The 19,197-nt window shown below is 36.5% G+C and overlaps 1 protein-coding gene across 3 annotated transcripts in view; it reads right to left on the reverse strand.

Moving 5' to 3' along the window:
- Positions 1-5,446, reverse strand: part of KIAA0513 (KIAA0513 ortholog) — a 428,805-nt gene extending 423,359 nt beyond the window's left edge. Inside the window, exon 1 of one of the 3 annotated variants that reach the window (XM_053701111.1) lies at positions 5,324-5,446. The gene's annotated coding sequence lies outside the window, so the exon portion shown is untranslated. The remainder of the gene's footprint in view (positions 1-5,323) is intronic. The other 2 variants (XM_053701103.1, XM_053701120.1) reach the window with 2 other exon arrangements.
- Between the last annotated feature and the right edge of the window lie 13,751 nt (positions 5,447-19,197).

Consider the following 19,197-nt stretch of genomic DNA (forward strand, 5'->3'; position numbering starts at 1 on the left):
TTGTTCTCTTGGTATTCTTAGTTGAAAGCTAAACCTAGGAGGTTCATATGCAAATTCTAAGCCCTTGAAGGCCGCCTCTTCTCTCAGAGCATTTTAACAGTTTTTCACCACTAAAGGGTGTTAGTTCACGTTTGTCATATAGATAACACTGTGCTCACGCACGTGGAGATCCAGCAAGCCCGCTCTGATTAGCTAAAATGGATGTCTGTCAAAAGAACTGAAATAAGGGGGCAGTTTGCAGAGGCTTACATACAATGTAATCACAGAGGTAAAAAGTATATTTATATAACTTTGTTGGTTATGCAAAACTAGGGAATAAGTAATAAAGGGATTATCTATCTTTTTAAACAATAACAATTCTGGTGTAGACTGTACCTTTAAGGAACACTAAATTCAAAATTCAGCTTTCACAATTCAGAGCATGCAGTTAAAAAAACACTTTCCTAGTTTACTACTATTATGAAATATGCTTCATTATTTTGGGATCTGTTGCTGAAAAATAAATCTAGGTAGGCTCACAGGAATAAATTTGATAACATAAATAAATTGCATGCTCGATATGAATTATGACAAATTTCTTTTTTACTTTAGTGTCCCTTTAATTAGTGACAATTCTTGGTAAATAAAGCCCACAGGTTCTTTTAAAGGGGTAAATTTAAAATTACATTTTCATGGTTCAAATAGAGCATGCAATTTTTTAATAACTTTATTTTAAAAGGAGCCTGGACAACATCACATAGCATTACACAGTAACAATCATCATGAAGCATATAATAATATACAGTCTTATTATCATAGTTGAATCAGTTTTGTGACCCAAAGTCCAAACTCAAACCATGCGATGCAGCCAGGCCACATATTTTACTATAAAGGAAGGGGGTACCTCCACTTAACATTTAAAAAAAACAAAAAAACATCAATAAGGCTAAAGGTGTATTAGCACCTGATAAACAGATGCTCCTCAGAGGGCATCCTTGTAGCATTAATAGCGCTGAAAGTAGATCTCTTATTAAAAACTAATGTAAGTTTCGCCTTGCAGTCAAGTATTTTCTGTGCTCATTTAGAAATGAGAAACCCCCCCTATAAGCTGGCAACATTTGGAGTCAACAATCAAGTAAACAAATAAATGTGATGGTAACAACAAATATCATGGATAGTACAAATGTCCCTGTTATATAGATCTGCTTCGGCGGATGGTTGTGGTCTCAGACCTCTGGTCTCCTCGTTAGAGCATGCAATTTTAAAGAGACGTTTTTGTTATTGCTGTTAGCAATTTACTTCTCTTAGTATCCTTTGTTGAAAAGCAGAACTAGGTAGGCTCAGGAGCAGCAATGCACTACTAGGAGCTCACTGTAGGTGGCTACACACACTTGTCACTGGCTCACTATATGTGATTAGATAGCTCCCAGTAGTGCATTGCTGACTGGAGCTGACTTTTTACATCTTTAAAATGTTACTCAGTGTTGCTTGTTATGAATAAATATCAACATATAGAAAAAAATATATATATATTAAAAATCAACTTTTATGTATAGGACAGTTACTTACCTATACTTCTCCAACTGCCCTTACATGGGAATTGTTATACATAGTTAGTTCAGCCCACAGAAATTGTGTTTTACTCCTACATTTCCTGCCACTGCGCATCCTCTCTAATAGGTGCGCGTCTGGTCAATACCTAGGCATCAGTTGCTTCCAAAGCGTTGTGGCCGTAAGAGGTTGCACATGCACATTACATCCACAATATGAAGACAGGCACTGGTAATGTCAGCAAGTGCACGTGCATGAAAGACACAAACAGCGCGACCGAGATTATAATGATAGGACGACCGTAAAAACTTTGAGGGGAAAAAAAAAAAAAAGACCACCAGAGGTGTGATAATAATCCACGGGGCTGATATTTGACAACATTGTTTATTCACAAAGGTAATTATTTATTAAAAAGAATAAAACTTAAAAGTTAATACATGGTTCATATACAAAATTGGATAAATAATTTCAGTGTTTGCTTTGCAGGGGTTAACTACGTAAACAGTTAAATAACAAAATTATCTAACACATTAAAGCATTTTCTTTTTGTAATTGTCTGTACCTTTAAAGATCATCTAGAATAGCTGAATCCTCTGCTAGAGCAATGTGATAATAATATCCACCATCAAAACCAAAAATAAAACATATTGACAATGACCTGAATAATTTCAACATTACTGTCAGATCATGGAAAACAGACTCCAAGGTCTAAATCCCTCTGAAAGATTTCTCTTTTAAATCTCAGTGTATTCGTTTATATAACAAAGCTCTTTAAAATGCATTTTTGAAAAGGCTTCAAATGTTAATGCAGCTAAAAAATAAAAAACAGAAGGCATAAATATAAATTCCCTATACTCTAAACATCATAGTCCAATCATAAATACAGAAATAATCCATCCATAAATAAAAAGTAGCGGTACTCTCATTTCCCTGACAACTACGTGACATTAATTTTCTTCAGACAGCAACACTGTTAAACCCAAAACCAAAGCACAGAAATGATTTCTTTTAGTAACCATGAGAAAAATGTAATGATTCCCAGCATAAAAGTACCTTCAACACAAATATTTACGGTTTATTGAAACTAAATAAAAAGATAATTTGTGGTTTGTACAGCATGTGATATTTTATAAATGTAAAGAAATTAATTATATTATATGAATATGTTTTGCTAGTATATTAGGCTCCAAATGCAATAGTTTTAATTTAGTGACGTTTCGGGGAATGCTCCCCTTCATCAGACTGGTCGAAATGTCACTAAATAAATCTTCTTTTATATTAAGACCAGAGAGTGCTGTCTTCTACTTGCTATATTTCAATCCACATTCTAGCACCCTGGCATATGATGAACTGTATCTCAAAGGCACAGCGAACTAGGTCTAACAAAAAAAGTACCATTTGCCAGATTGGCTAAGACTACGCTTCTTAATAATATATTCACACACAAAATATATATAACAATAGGTCCGGCACTAGTATGCAGCAAAACAGTTCATGGTTTACATCAGTAGTGCACGTACGCCTGAGGGTCCTGCAACTCTAGATAGATAGATAGATAGATAGATAGATAGATAGATAGATAGATAGATAGATAGATAGATAGATAGATAGATAGATAGATAGATAGATAGATAGATAGATACACACACACACACATATATAAAAATATAGACACACACACGCGCATTCGGATCCTAACGAAGGATTTCAATGCACAGGTCGAGAGATATATATATATATATATATATATATATATATATATATATATATATACACATACATACATATATATAGCCAAAATGATGTGTACACATGACCATCACATCTGTATGTGTTTGTTGGACATCCCTTCCCCCTGCCGCCGCTTTTGTGGCTATAACAGCTGCACCTCTACTGGAAAAGTCATTTTCATTGCAAAGGTGCTCAGTGGGGTTGAAGTCAGGGATCTGTGTAGGACACTTGACTTCCTTCCCACCAAACTAGTAAAACCATGTTTTCATGGACCTTGCTTTATACTGGGAGCTAGTTGAAAGTCAATGACAAGAGGCATAAATGTGCAGCCATCAATCAGCAGTATCTGAGCCTACCTAGGTATACATTTAAACAAAAGGATACAAAGAGAACAAAAATTAGATAATAGAAATAAATTAGAAAATTGTTTCAAATTGCAAGCTCTATCTGAATCATGAAAGAAAAACTGTGGCTTTATGTCCCTTTAAAATTGCCCTTTACTGGAATTAAGGGGCCTAGCGTAAACCCTGAACAGTCCCAGACCATTATCCCTTCGCCACCAAACTTTACAGTAGGATTGGTCAAGCACTACTTTATATGACCGTTCCCCAAAAATAACATTTCTATTTTCAACCAGTGTTTAACTCTGGTAGGCAAAGTATCACAACTACCAGCTGAGGTGGCTACAAGATAATGCAGAGAGGATGTTGGTGTTAGAATTTCCATTTGGACGTATCCATGCATATGTTATTTGAAAATTTCAGTGATCAAGGAATATTAATAAGAGGCAAAATGTTGCCTATGTACTCCATAGTTAAGTCCTTTTCATTGATTGCCTTACTGTATTATAAACTGAGCTCTTGTGGTTTGATAGATGTTTAACAAATGAACCAGGATGTCATATTGCAAGTACCACAGCAAAAGAAAATTGCTGATCTAAAGCAGTCAAAACTGAAAAACTGTCCAACATCCAAGTAGAATTACTGACTCTCTTGCAAGAACTGCAGCTTATACATTCCTGAGTGTCAGAAGACAACACAAATGTCAGTGGCAGAATAGTTATTTGGCTACAAATATAGACATCATGAATACATGATATTAATTTCTCATTTACAACAATTTCTCCTTACAGGTTATTAAGTGCTTTCTTGAAGCTCTATTCAGTGCTTATTTTATCATATAATTTCCTTTGATTATTTCTATATTCAGCACTCGCCCACCTGCTGTCCAAATTATTATCATAGACTCATATCCAGACAGAAATCTGCAGGTAGCAAACATAACCAGGAAAGCAAGACAGTAAGATATGTGTAAGTGAACTTCAGAATAAATAATTCATAGTGGTTTCAAATATAACTCATTACATCAAAATATATTATAATAATGATCCTATTATATAAATAAATAAAAATAATAATAAAAAGGTTTAAATGAGAAAATGTAGGACAAAAGACACCATTAACTTTTTCATTGACATCTAAACCCTGGCTTTCTAAAGAGGACAGCAGATCACATATAATACACTTGTAAAACACAAAACTTTATTGTGTAAAGCTGAGAAATCAATCTATGGTATACAAGGCAAGGCCAGCCTACTCTGCATCAAACAATATGCATGATTACATTGATACCAAATATTTATGCAATTTCACAACAAGAAAGTTAGGGACAATACCTGAAAGTGAAAATACAATTTAAGCTATACATCCTTAGTGTCTCCAAAAACTTTATTACTAAATTCATAAAGTACGTATTTGTGTTTGCAATTACACTACACTATGGGATGATACCTATTGATATATTATATATATTATATATATATATATATATATATATACACACACATATATAAATATATACATACATAACAACAATCCTTGGGTTAATTTCCTTTCCAAACAAACCATATACTAACTACATATGTTATCGATGGGTAAGGTGCTACAAACAAGGAACCTGCGAACAGCTGTTACCCTACTCACTCTTCTCCACCTTCAGCATCTTGTGCACTATCCTTGGAAAGTCCCTGCTCCATACCCCTGAGTTGGAAACATCCGCATACCTGCAGCTCACATTCCCTGGTACATCCTTTGGCAATGTCAGGAACTCAGCACGCAGCAATTCCACTGTGCTTCAGCCAGCGACAGACACACAGCTTACACTGACGGCTCGCTCTGCCCACTACTTACACACGGGTAACAGCTGTCACCAGCCCGCGCACGCGCCGTGCTACACGGCTCAAGTACTGAAACTACAGGAACTGAAGGCAAACCTCGCCATCTTGCTCCACTCAGCTTCTACGATCATTACGTCAATCACAAAGATAGATGGGAAATGTAGTTCATTGATGTAGTATAACAATTTTAAATCTTATTTATTATTTTTAAAAGTTTTGATACTATTAGTGTACATTTTGGTTTATTCCTCCCTTCATTTATAGTTGAATTCTAGAAGAATATTGTATTTATTTGACATATTTGTCTAATGTATGGCTGTATATGTATGACAATGAGATAGCCTAGAAATATTTATTGGCAGAAGTAAAACTGTTAATATTTTTTTTATTTTTTTTATTTTATTACCGCTTTTAATAAAAGCAATACAAAATTATAGGCTTCTTGTTAAATTACTGAAATTTAGGTGTCATATAAGAGAAAGTTGTTTTATTGTACTTTTAATTATTATTTCCATTTTGAAGTGATCTGCTTTTAGAAAATGTTTAGTGCTGTATATTAAAACTAAATTAAATTTAGGATAAATAAATGTTAGTGTTGCACAATATATGGCACACATGAACTAACACCCTGTAGCTGTGAAAAACTGTCAAATGCATTCCGCATATGAGCCTACCTAGGTTTAGCTTTCAACTAAAAATACCAAAAGAACAAAGCAAATTTGATGATAAAAGTAAAATGGAAAGTTGTTTAAAATGACATGCCCTGTCTGAATCACGAAAGTTTAATTTTGACTAGACTGTCCCATTAAGTAATTGAGGTTTTATCTAATGAGGCTTGAATAGAATTTTTCAACCCAATCAGCTCAAATTAAAGGGATGGTAAACTCAGTATAGGGTGAATATGTTATCGGTATTATCATATTGTATAAAAATTTCTGGTGAAATTTCGATAAAAACATGAAATAGCAATTTACCTATAATTTCCAAATCAAGAATCTATCCGTTCCGTAAATTCGCCAGCCCACCGTGACGTCACATTGATTTTCCCTGCCTGTGTCCAATCATCTATACAGTCGCTAGACAGGCTCTTAGCACTACAATTTTTGCGCATGCGCCTTAACGATTAGTCCCGACGATACTACCAACCAATCAACATCATCCAAATCCTTATAAGAATTTGCGCGTGTATGGTCGATTTCACGCATGCGTCTTATGTTATTTTTCACACGGCACTCTCGGCACTCGAAAGTAAGCAATGTATTGTATACTTTTAGTTTACGATACATTCTTTACTTGGAGCAGTGCCAGTAAGTACATCACACAAATTTCGATTGTCAATATGTTTGTATAGAAAATAAAGTATTTACGAACACATTTGTTTTAATCATTATTTATTTTGATTGCTGTAATGCAATGAAGATATTATTCAGAGCAATGATACTTGATATATTTAGCGAATGACTACAACTGATATTGATGGGTATTGACTATCTAGAACAGTGTTTCTCAACAGCCAGGCCGCGGCCCACTACCAGGCCGCGACGGCCCTGCTGGTGGGCCGCGACCCGACATAGCCTCCAGACACTCACTCTGACAGGCCCGTCTTTACACATGTCCAAAATTTCGGACGGGCCTGTTAGAGTGCCACTGCGCATGTTTGTATGCGCCACTGCGCATGTCTGTATGCGCAGTGTGAACGGCTAGCGGCGCACTGTGAGGAGTGGCAGGTGGCGGGCAGAGAGGATCGGCTCACAGGTCGGCTCACAGGTAGGGAACTCCACTTTCACCAATGTCAAATAATTATGGCCACTGACACTAACATGTATATTTAGGGTGGCCACTGGACACCAATGTGTACAATATATATTGTACAACCCTGCACACTGTGACTGTGTATCTCACCTAACTGTTCATTAAAATAACCACTTTGGAACCAGAGTTTGCAGTACCTTGTTTTTCTTCTTCCTAATACTATATATATATATATATATATATATATATATATATATATATATATATATATATATATATATATATATATATATATATATAAAACCCACTGACACCAATGTGTATGTGTACTGTTTGTGTATATATATATATATATATATATATATATAGATCCCATTGGCACCAATGTGTATGTGTAAACTGTATATATATATATATATATATATATATATATATATATATATATATATATATATATATATATATATATATATATGGATCCCACTGACACCAATGAATTAGCACATAATTAACCCACTGTAATATATATATTATAATTATATGATAATTCAGTGGGATCCATATACAATATATATATATATATATATATATATATATATATATATATACATAGTTTACAGTGGGTTAATGTTATGATAATGCATTGGTGTCAGTGGGATATTTATAGATCCCACTGACACCCATTAATTATTACATAATTAAACAACTGTAAACCATACATATACTGTGTGTGTATGTATGTATATGTATGTATATATATATATATATATATATATATATATATATATATATATATATATATATATATAGATAGATAGATGATAGATAGATAGATAGATAGATATTTATATATAGATATATATTTATATATATTATATATATATATATATATAGATAGATATATAGATATACAGTGGGACCTCGGTTTACGAATTTAATTCGTTCTCCGGGACGTTTCGTATTGCGAAAAATTCGTAAACCGAAACACGGTTTCCCATAGGAATGCATTGAAAACCAATTAATGCGTTCCGGAGGTGAGAAAAAAGTCAAATAAAGGCTCCAAAACCTGCTGCAAAAGGCTCCAAAAGGCTCCAATGGCTCCAAAAGGCTCCACAACTTGCTGCAAATGGCTCCAAAAGGCTCAACAACTTGCTGCAAATGGCTCCAAAAGGCTCAACAACTTGCTGCAAATGGATCCAAAACCTCTCCAACACCTCCACACTGCTACCCATACTTCAGTATGCAGGGGCAAACCGGGACACTTGTTTCGTATTGCGAAAAAAATTCGTAAACCGAGGGACAAACCGGGACACTTGTTTCGTATTGCGAAAAAAATTCGTAAACCGAGGCATTTTTTTAAAAGAATTTTCATTCGTAAACTGAAATTTCGTTTACCGAGTCGTTCGTTAACCGAGGTCCCACTGTATATAGCTACTATACAGGGAGTGCAGAATTATTAGGCAAGATGTATTTTTGAGGATTAATTTTATTATTGAACAACAACCATGTTCTCAATGAACCCAAAAAACTCATTAATATCAAAGCTGAATAGTTTTGGAAGTAGTTTTTAGTTTGTTTTTAGTTATAGCTATTTTAGGGGGATATCTGCGTGTGCAGGTGACTATTACTGTGCATAATTATTAGGCAACTTAACAAAAAAAAAATATATACCCATTTCAATTATTTATTTTTACCAGTGAAACCAATATAACATCTCAACATTCACAAATATACATTTCTGACATTCAAAAACAAAACAAAAACAAATCAGTGACCAATATAGCCACCTTTCTTTGCAAGGACACTCAAAAGCCTGCCATCCATGGATTCTGTCAGTGTTTTGATCTGTTCACCATCAACATTGCGTGCAGCAGCAACCACAGCCTCCCAGACACTGTTCAGAGAGGTGTACTGTTTTCCCTCCTTGTAAATCTCACATTTGATGATGGACCACAGGTTCTCAATGGGGTTCAGATCAGGTGAACAAGGAGGCCATGTCATTAGATTTTCTTCTTTTATACCCTTTCTTGCCAGCCACGCTGTGGAGTACTTGGACGCGTGTGATGGAGCATTGTCCTGCATGAAAATCATGTTTTTCTTGAAGGATGCAGACTTCTTCCTGTACCACTGCTTGAAGAAGGTGTCTTCCAGAAACTGGCAGTAGGACTGGGAGTTGAGCTTGACTCCATCCTCAACCCGAAAAGGCCCCACAAGCTCATCTTTGATGATACCAGCCCAAACCAGTACTCCACCTCCACCTTGCTGGTGTCTGAGTCGGACTGGAGCTCTCTGCCCTTTACCAATCCAGCCACGGGCCCATCCATCTGGCCCATCAAGACTCACTCTCATTTCATCAGTCCATAAAACCTTAGAAAAATCAGTCTTGAGATATTTCTTGGCCCAGTCTTGACGTTTCAGCTTGTGTGTCTTGTTCAGTGGTGGTCGTCTTTCAGCCTTTCTTACCTTGGCCATGTCTCTGAGTATTGCACACCTTGTGCTTTTGGGCACTCCAGTGATGTTGCAGCTCTGAAATATGGCCAAACTGGTGGCAAGTGGCATCTTGGCAGCTGCACGCTTGACTTTTCTCAGTTCATGGGCAGTTATTTTGCACCTTGGTTTTTCCACACGCTTCTTGCGACCCTGTTGACTATTTTGAATGAAACGCTTGATTGTTCGATGATCACGCTTCAGAAGCTTTGCAATTTTAAGAGTGCTGCATCCCTCTGCAAGATATCTCACTATTTTTGACTTTTCTGAGCCTGTCAAGTCCTTCTTTTGACCCATTTTGCCAAAGGAAAGGAAGTTGCCTAATAATTATGCACACCTGATATAGGGTGTTGATGTCATTAGACCACACCCCTTCTCATTACAGAGATTCACATCACCTAATATGCTTAATTGGTAGTAGGCTTTCAAGCCTATACAGCTTGGAGTAAGACAATATGCATAAAGAGGATGATGTGGTCAAAATACTCATTTGCCTAATAATTCTGCACACAGTGTATATATATATATATATATATATATATATATATATATATATATACCACTCCCGATGCTTACCGGGCCCTGGACAGGTCCGGTTAAAACTTACCGGGCCTTGAGGTCACTTAGGTTGAGATAAATATTATTCTTGAAAATAATAACCTTTGTCAAGATCGCTCAAACACCCGCTAGACACCAAATGAGCGTTCGCAATGTGAAAAGTAAACATTGACTGTCACGAGTCAATGTTTACTTCCTAGACGTCATGCAAACGAATGCGCATGCGTTTACAATTAGAATATCGTGAACGAGCAATCAGGATGACGTAAGGAGAGGGAGGAGAGAGGACTAAAGACAAAGTATGGTTACGGGCATGTAAGAGGGGCGGAGCGAGGCGGGGAGCTGCGGTGCAAACATGGTAACAAAAGATGATGAATATTAGTTATAAATTACATTCAAAATTAAAAAACATAATAATGCGGTTTGATCATATATACCAATAACAGTGTAAATATGAATTTTAAAATTAAAATAGTTTACCATCACTTTAACTCAAATAGAGTCATGTTTCTATGGCATGAAAAAGACATCTCTCCATAATTTAGATGTAGCTCACAATGTCAATCACTACAGTCCCGGACGGGTTTAGTTTGTTTCCAGGTTCTGGATATAGCTGCATCTTACTCTTTTTTTATATAGATAATCTTTTTAATATTTATCTTTTTAGGCAAGGCAGGAACATGACATCTTCCTCTTTACTTTCTTTCTTATTTTTTATGTTTTTTTTAATATAATCTAATTTTGATATCCTCACATGAGGATTGTGTTGTTTTATGACTATTGTTATTGATTACAGTCTGCTTGCATAACCAGTTGAGTCTGTAATAGATAGATATCTTTATACATTTGTTGTAATTAAAATGTTTCCACTGTTATCCAAAGGGGGAACCTTAGGGTCTTAACCCTGAACTGACATTGTATTACTATTCTAATATCTCTCAATAAAAATATAAATAAATAAATAAATAATGGTAACTAAGAGCGCACTATGTCTCTTTGGCACATATATACTAAATCATATATATATTTTCTTACCCTATGCCTAAAACAGCCCACACATTTGCTGCATCATAAGCCTGCACAAGCATGGTGCTTTCTTTTAGTTCTATGAATTATTCTGTTTAACAGCTCATATTGAATGTCATAAATGTGTAGATTTTCTAAAAGTAAACAAGAAATATCAGATTCCTCAAAGGTTTTCATTTGTGTAAATACTTGCTTCTGATTTGACTTGAAAGACCAGTTGAATTTTTTTTTTGTGTTTTTGTGTTTTTTTTTTTTTAAATAAACGTCCTTTTTTCAAGATTCTCAGCAGAGTTTTGGACTTGCAAGGTAGGTAACAATAAATAAAGGACTAAATAAAATGCCTTAAAGGGTCACTAAACCTAATTTTTTTCTTAATGATTTATATAGAACGTGCAATTTTAAGCAACTTTCTAATTTACTCCTACTATCAATTTTTCTTCATTCTCTTGCTATCTTTATTTTAAAAAGCAGAAATTTAAAGCTTAGGAGCCAGCCCATTTTAGGTTCAGCATCCTGGATAGCACATGCTTATTGGTGGCTACATTTAACAAACCAATAAGCAAGCATAACCCAGGTTCTCAACCAAAAATGGGCCAGCGCTTAAGCTTTACATTCCTGCTTTTTAAATAAAGATAGCAAGAGAACAAAGAAAAATAAGAGTAAATTAGAAAGTTGCTTAAAATTGCATGCCCTATCTGAATCATTAAAGAAACATATTTGGTTTAGTATCCCTTTAAGCCTTAAAGGGAGACTAAAGAGCTGGGTGCAACTACAGTAGTATGATTACTACTCCATACTATTGTTTCCCTCCTCCTGTACCTACAGCTCTCTTTATGCTATTTTCTTATTTTAGTTCATTACAGAATCCAGTTGGTAAATCTCTGCTTCTTTATATTGGGCGCATCCATCTTCTAGCTCTTGCATTGTTGCATCATGTGACAGGAGCAGTGCACTTTCACAAATCTGTGATGTTACAGGCTTTTTGACAGCTGTACCTTTCACTTCAGTTTAAGGGACACTGAACTCAAATTCTTTATTTCATGAGTCAGATAGAGCATGCAATTTTAAGCAACTTTATAAAATAACTCCTATTATCATTTTTTTTCATTCTCTTGCTATCTTTATTTGAAAAGCAAGAATGTAAGTTTAGAAGCCAGCCCATTTTGGTTCACAACCTGGGTTGTGCTTGCTGATTGGTGGCTTAATGCACTCACCAAGTGCTGTCCAGCGGCTGAACCAAAAATTGACTGACTCCTTAGCTTATATTCCTTCTTTTTTTAAATAAAGATAGCAAGAAAACGAAGAAAATTTTATAATAGGAGCAAATTAGAAAGTTGCTTAAAATTGCATGCTCTATCTGAATCATAAAAAAATAAAAATAAATTGGGTTTAGTGTCCCTTTTAGCTCACATAATAGAGAACAGAAGTGTTACATTTTTGCAGTTTTTTTGCACAAAAAAAAAAAAAAATAACCAATATAGTCTCCAAGATGGCGGCGCCCAGTGTGAAGATCCAAAGTTCCACTAATACTTGTAAAGGGTTAAAATAAGAGAATGGCTTTGAAGACAGCTGCAGGCACAGGATGAAAAACATAAACAATAGCATGGTGAGTAGTAACCATACTATTGTAGTTGTACTCAGCAGTTTAATGTCCCTTTAAGGTACATTGCTATTATAGATATGTACCTGTTTTTTAATCCCATGGCTAGCATGACATAGGCCTGCTCAAGTATACGATTTTCACTGTGGTAACTAGTCCATTAAAACAGAGGGGTCTTACCCGACAGGGCACAAGACAGTTCTTGACCAGATCCTTTGAGCAGAACAGTTTGGTGTCTGTCCCATGCCTGGTTTTGGCAGGTTATAGATGGTGTTTACAAATTTTTGGAGGGGGGCAATGATGACCCTGAGTTTATGGTACATGTTGGTACCAATTACAGAGTTAGCAGAACATGGACTATCATTAAAAGTGATGAAGAAGCAATCTTATGGCAAGGACCTCCCAGCTATTATTTTCTGAAATATTAATACTGCCATGTGCTAACCCAGAAAAGCAGAGGAAGTTTAGAGAAAAGGTTGTACAAATGAGTTTTTGTTTTTTTTAGAAAATTGGACTGATTTTTCAGTTGGGTACAACCTCTACAACAACAATAAACTAAACCTTAATGGCACAGCTGTGTTGTGTAGAGAATGGGTAGCTAGGTTAGAGAAATAGTGTCAGGAGAGGGACATTTTAAACATAAATGGAAATACAGTATAGTCTGCAAAAGAGCTTGATCTGCAGTAACATAAGTGCATGGAAGAAGATAGGGACATTTTAGACAATGTTACCATACAAAGGTTGGATGGCACAGTGCTTAATAGTGGTAGAAATAAATGTAAAATAAATGTATGCTTGTTAATGCAAGAGTGGGTAAAATGGAATAGCTACAATTCTTAGCAGCAAAAGAGCAATATGAGGTTATCAACATCACTGAAATCTGTTTGGGCAGTTAACATTGATAGTTATATATTATTGTGGGGGGGGGGGGATAGGAGTAACAAAATATTTACAGAAAATTAGAAAGCCTAGGTTCGTAGAAAAAAATCTTCCCAGTGTACTTTTTTTATTTATATGAGATGCATTGGTTTCTGGTAGTTCTGCATGGTCATGATATAAACAAATATTTTATCAAAAGAATATCATTGGAAGAGATGTATCAGTTTTGTAATAAAAGTAGGTGGTAGAACATCCTAGAACAGAAAGGTATTACATTTATTGCTAAGATGTAATACATATCAAATTTATTGTACTTTTCATTGTAATCACAAATCTATTCATGTATTTTTGTTCAGCTATATTTATGTGTTGTATTGCGAGTTAAAGTGAAAGTCAATCCTAGCATTGTACAAACGCTAGGATTGACTATTGAAACAAATAAAGGGGACTTTCATTCATGAAGCATAAGATACTTCATGTAGAAAGCTCCTTTATTTGTTTCAACCGATCGCCGTTCTTAGCTGCTACAGCAGCCCACGGCTAAAAAATGTTTTTGCTAAGAGGTGACGTTTTCACCTCTTAGCCAATAGTCGTGAAGTAAATCCAGCTTGGCGCCCATGGGAGCTGGATTTACCGCGCAGCTATTGGCTAAAAGGTGAAAACGTCATGAAAAAATAGTCCCTTTAGGGCTTACGTTTACATACAAAAAAATAGTATCACAACGCTCCTTTGTCTCCGGTTCTGGCCGCCGATCCGTTGTCATGGACGCGGCGGTTGCTTCAGGCGCACAGCGATGATGTCACCGCCACATGCCCTGTCTTTCCTGATGCCGGTCTGGATCTCACCTGTGCTCCCCTTGGCGCGAATCCTGACTCCTATGTAAGTACCTCAGTTGCTCTCATCTTTGCCCAAGTATAGGTGTTACTGCGTGTACTCCTGGTTGCTTATATTTTGCTGAACCGCTGTTGCCTAATTGTTACTGAACTCTGCCTGTCTGACCACTCTGCTTGTTTAACCCCTAAACTGCTGGATTGCCTAATTGTTACTGAACTCTGCCTATCTGACCACTATGTTGTTTAACCCCTGAACTGCTGGATTGCCTTACTGCTGCTGAACTCTGCTTGCCTCTGACCACTCTTCTGATTAACCCCTGAACTGCTGCTACTGTGGATTGCCTCATTGTTGCCAAACTCTGCTTGTCTGACTACTCTCCAGTTATTCCCTGTAGTGCCAAGAAGGATTGTCCCTCTACCGTGAGTTCTGTTCCCTCATTTAATTATCTATTCTCTTGTTCTGGGATATTTCCTTATCCTTCCACTTGACGCCGGGATAAGAAGACTACTGGCCAAGTTTGGTCTGATAGGGAAATATCCTATGAGCATTACATTATACTTGGGCCATGGACCCAAATGAGGTAGCTAGAGCAATCTCTTTTCAGGGACAGATGCTGGGAACCCACGCCTCACACCTGCATAGCCTGGATTCCAAATTGGAGACGATTACTACTATGCTCTCCTCACTTGTTGCAGAGAAGAATGCTGTGCCTGTTGCCACACAGCCTGTCCTTGATGCTAGTACCGCAACCTCCTCCCCTGCTTTTGGTAGCATACCCTGGAAACAGTTGCCTAACAAGGTTGATGGCACTGTCGACTGCAGGGGTTTTCTCAACCAGTGGAGACTGCATTTCCGCAATGACCCTCATACCTTCTAGTCTCATAAGTCAAAGGTCACCTTTATTATTTCTTTGTTGAAAGACAAGGCCTTAGCCTGGGTCTCTCCCCTCTTGGGACAGAGTGCTCAACTCCTGAATGATGCTGATACCTTCATTTCTGCATTATCTTCTGTATTTAGGACTTTTGGTCGCATTTTTTGCTGCAGAGTTCTCTCTCTTGGACCTCCGTCAGAGCAATAGATCTGTGGCACAGTACGCCATCCAGTTTCGCACCTTAGCACTTAAGACCAGTTGGGATAGCATTGCTCTCAAGGCGGTCTTCTGGAGAGGCCTGCATGAATGCATCAAGGATGAGCTCACTTATCATGATGTTCCCTCTTCCATGGATGATTTTATAGCACTCTGCATCAGTCTAGATTCTCACTTTCAGGAAAGACAAGCTGAGAGAGAACTCGCAGAATCCTTCCCTCTCGTCCTCCTGCCCATCCAGCCAATATACCACCCTCTACTCTTCCAGAACCTCCAGTTACCTCTGAAGAGGAACCTATGGATCTCTCATCCCTCAAATCCAGAGACAGAGAAGAAGGACATTAAGACTGTGCTTCTATTGTGGTTCTAATGCACATCAAATTAAGAATTGTGATATACTGCCGGGAAAAGCAAACGCTTAGAGGATCTTCTCGGATCTTGGTACCTACTACCCTCAGCTTTCTCCAGAACTCTATCCACGCTCAGGCCTTTATTGTGTCAGGGTATGGCTGAGTGGCATTCGATATCACATAATTTAATATCTCATTTAGCTAATATCTACTATTAATTGATTTGGCTGCACTGTAAATGACACTAAAGTGGGTGGTATCGAACCCCCTTTGTTCTGAAACACAGATTTCAAGAACAAAGAAATTGACATTTGGAAAACTCAGGATGTCCTGATCTTTCTTCTATATAATAAAAGTTACCAGGTAATGACCCCATGTGAAGATAACAGACATACTGTCTGTAATGACTTTTGGAAGCTAGCTAAAGCTCAAGAAGTGTAGTAATTAGCATATGTATGATATACAGATAAGTATCTATTGCCAGGCTACAATACACATAGGCGTCTGGACTCATGTTACAGCTAACATATAGGAAGTTTAATGTACATAGGGAAAAAAAAGAGTCATTTGAAATGAATGGTTATAATTTTAAAATCTATTCCAAATGTTCAAATATATATATATATATATATATATATATATATATATATATATATATATATATATATATATATATATATATATATATATATATAAAATCCAAGAAAAAGGCAGGCACTCTCCGTTTACAATCTGCAAAATTTTTACTAAGTGATGTTTTGGGGTTTCACCCCCGTCCTCAGATTTACATATAATGCGTGAACAAGTGTAACATACTTATACCCTTACACCATTTGCATATACAATTAAACAATAATACAATAATCACACAATAATCATTTCACCTAAACTTCATGTCCTCACGGCCCTCAGCGGTGCATACCCGGCGCTGTAGCTACGTCATCAAGAAGGAGACACCGCACTCTATTGGGTTACACCTCCGGAAGCCACCAATCACCTACCACTGCCAACCCCAGCATGTATACGTCATAGCAGACGTCGCCTGTAGCTAGGGTTCCCATCACCAGTGATCGTGTGTTTAACACAGTAATCCTGTAAAGCCACAAAGTGAAAAAATTATTAAACGTATCTAAAAACATTAAGCAGCATGATCTTAAGATTATCACACATAGCCTCTCTCTACCATACTAAAAGTCAAATCATCCCTGCACCAATATTTTGCTAAATTGTATTACACACTATATACAGAGACTGTCATCCTCTTACTGTTCCATATAGTGTCCTATCGATGTATCATCCTGGCATATACAAGCAATTTCAGCAGTGAATATGGTTTCATAAGTGCTTAGGTAAACACATGGGTAAAACAGCTGCTCCATCTATAGACTATAAACTAATCTGCAGTCCTATAGTCATATAACACATTACCACTTAAGCTATAAACCAGGCTAAACTAGGTGCACTACAACATATGGCAAAAGAATCATATTTGGAAAATGGTTAAGCACATAGATAAATCCGAACACCAGAGCAGCCTTATACTCTAATAACTGAATAACTTAATAAGAACAACAGAGCATTTTAGGAAAAAAATAACTGAGCATTTAGGAAGAATAACTGAGCATTTAGGAAAAATAACTAAACCCAGAAATTAAACACATGAATAAATCAGATCACATGAGCAGACCCATATTTCTTTTTCATAGGACACCTAAAAGAAACACTTAAAATCTAGCTTCACATTTAAGCCCTTTGGTGTCAAAGTATCCAATTCATATGTCCATCTTGATTCCCTCCGTAGTAGGATGTTTCCCCTGTCACCACCTCTTCGTGGGGCCGGGACATGGTCTATCAGTGTGTACCAGAGATCACAGACATTGTGTCCACTCTCCAGGAAGTGGCGAGCCACTGGTTGGTCAGACTCTCCATTCTTAATAGCCGCCCTGATGGAGCTTTTATGGTTGGCCATCCGTATCCGTAGATTGTCACTAGTTTTGCCCCACATAGAACAAACTACATGGACAGTGTAATAGATAGACCACATGGCTCGTTGTACATGTCATCCTGTGCCTATGTACATACTTCTTCCTACTCCTTGGATGATGGAAAAAATTACCTGTGATTAACCCAATACAAGTGGTGCACCCACTGCATTTGAAGCACCCAGGCTTCACTTCCTCCAACCATGTCCTGGTTGAGTAACAGTGCACTGGATCCGTGAGTTGTAGGATATCTTTTAGAGATCTACCCCTCCGGTATCCAATTCTTGGTTCACCCATTCCTTTAAAAGGAAGGGCATCCTCCAAGCTCAGTAGTCTCCAATTACTCTTCAGGATAGCACTCAAGCCATTTTTATCCGCAGCATCCGCGCTAATAGATGCTGATGCAAGATTGCCTGTATGGTGTGCCCTGAGTCATATCATATTGTTATGCACTAAATATTAAAATAATAACTGGAAATGATGACAATTGTAAATTGAGAAAATATTAATTAGATCCATGTTGAAGATATTATAATCCTTTTTAATCCTTTCAAAGAAAATATGACTTTTAAATGCATTTTCTCAAATACCTCATATTTAGTCTTGAAATATTCAGATTAAATAATATTATATGATCCCATATATATTGGACATATTTGTTTTCTGAGGCAAGAAATAGTGAGTATACTAAATATACATTTAAAAAATTAAGATATATATAGTAAACTGTATTTTCTGGAGCATTTTAATGATGAAACTGTTTTTCTTTGTCTGCTACCCCCAATGGAATAAAAATGGTATTGCAACCAAAAGTTATTTGGCTTCTCAGGGAAAGCAGCATAACTTTTGACTGAGAGAGAAACACACAGATTTGTGCTAAGTACCTCTCTACAATTTTGGGACACTTTCTTTGGACAAGAAAGGTAATAATTGGAAGTATCTTGTTATATTGTTTTACTAAGCACTGTTAAATTAGCGGTCCATATTCTGGTATTTTCATTGTGATATTTTAACAAGTGATTAATTGTGAGTAAGGTTAATTTTTAGAGGTGCATTTCATTATCTGTTTGTGTAGAATAATTGTAACAGAATAAGCGTGTATGATTGGTTCATAATCTAGTTTCTACATAAATATAATTCAAGGTGTCTATAAAGGTAAATAATCAAGAACTAAGGAATAAATATTGATTTCAATAAATATATTG

Source organism: Bombina bombina, chromosome 1 (assembly GCF_027579735.1).
Source record: "Bombina bombina isolate aBomBom1 chromosome 1, aBomBom1.pri, whole genome shotgun sequence".
Taxonomy (NCBI): domain Eukaryota; kingdom Metazoa; phylum Chordata; class Amphibia; order Anura; family Bombinatoridae; genus Bombina; species Bombina bombina.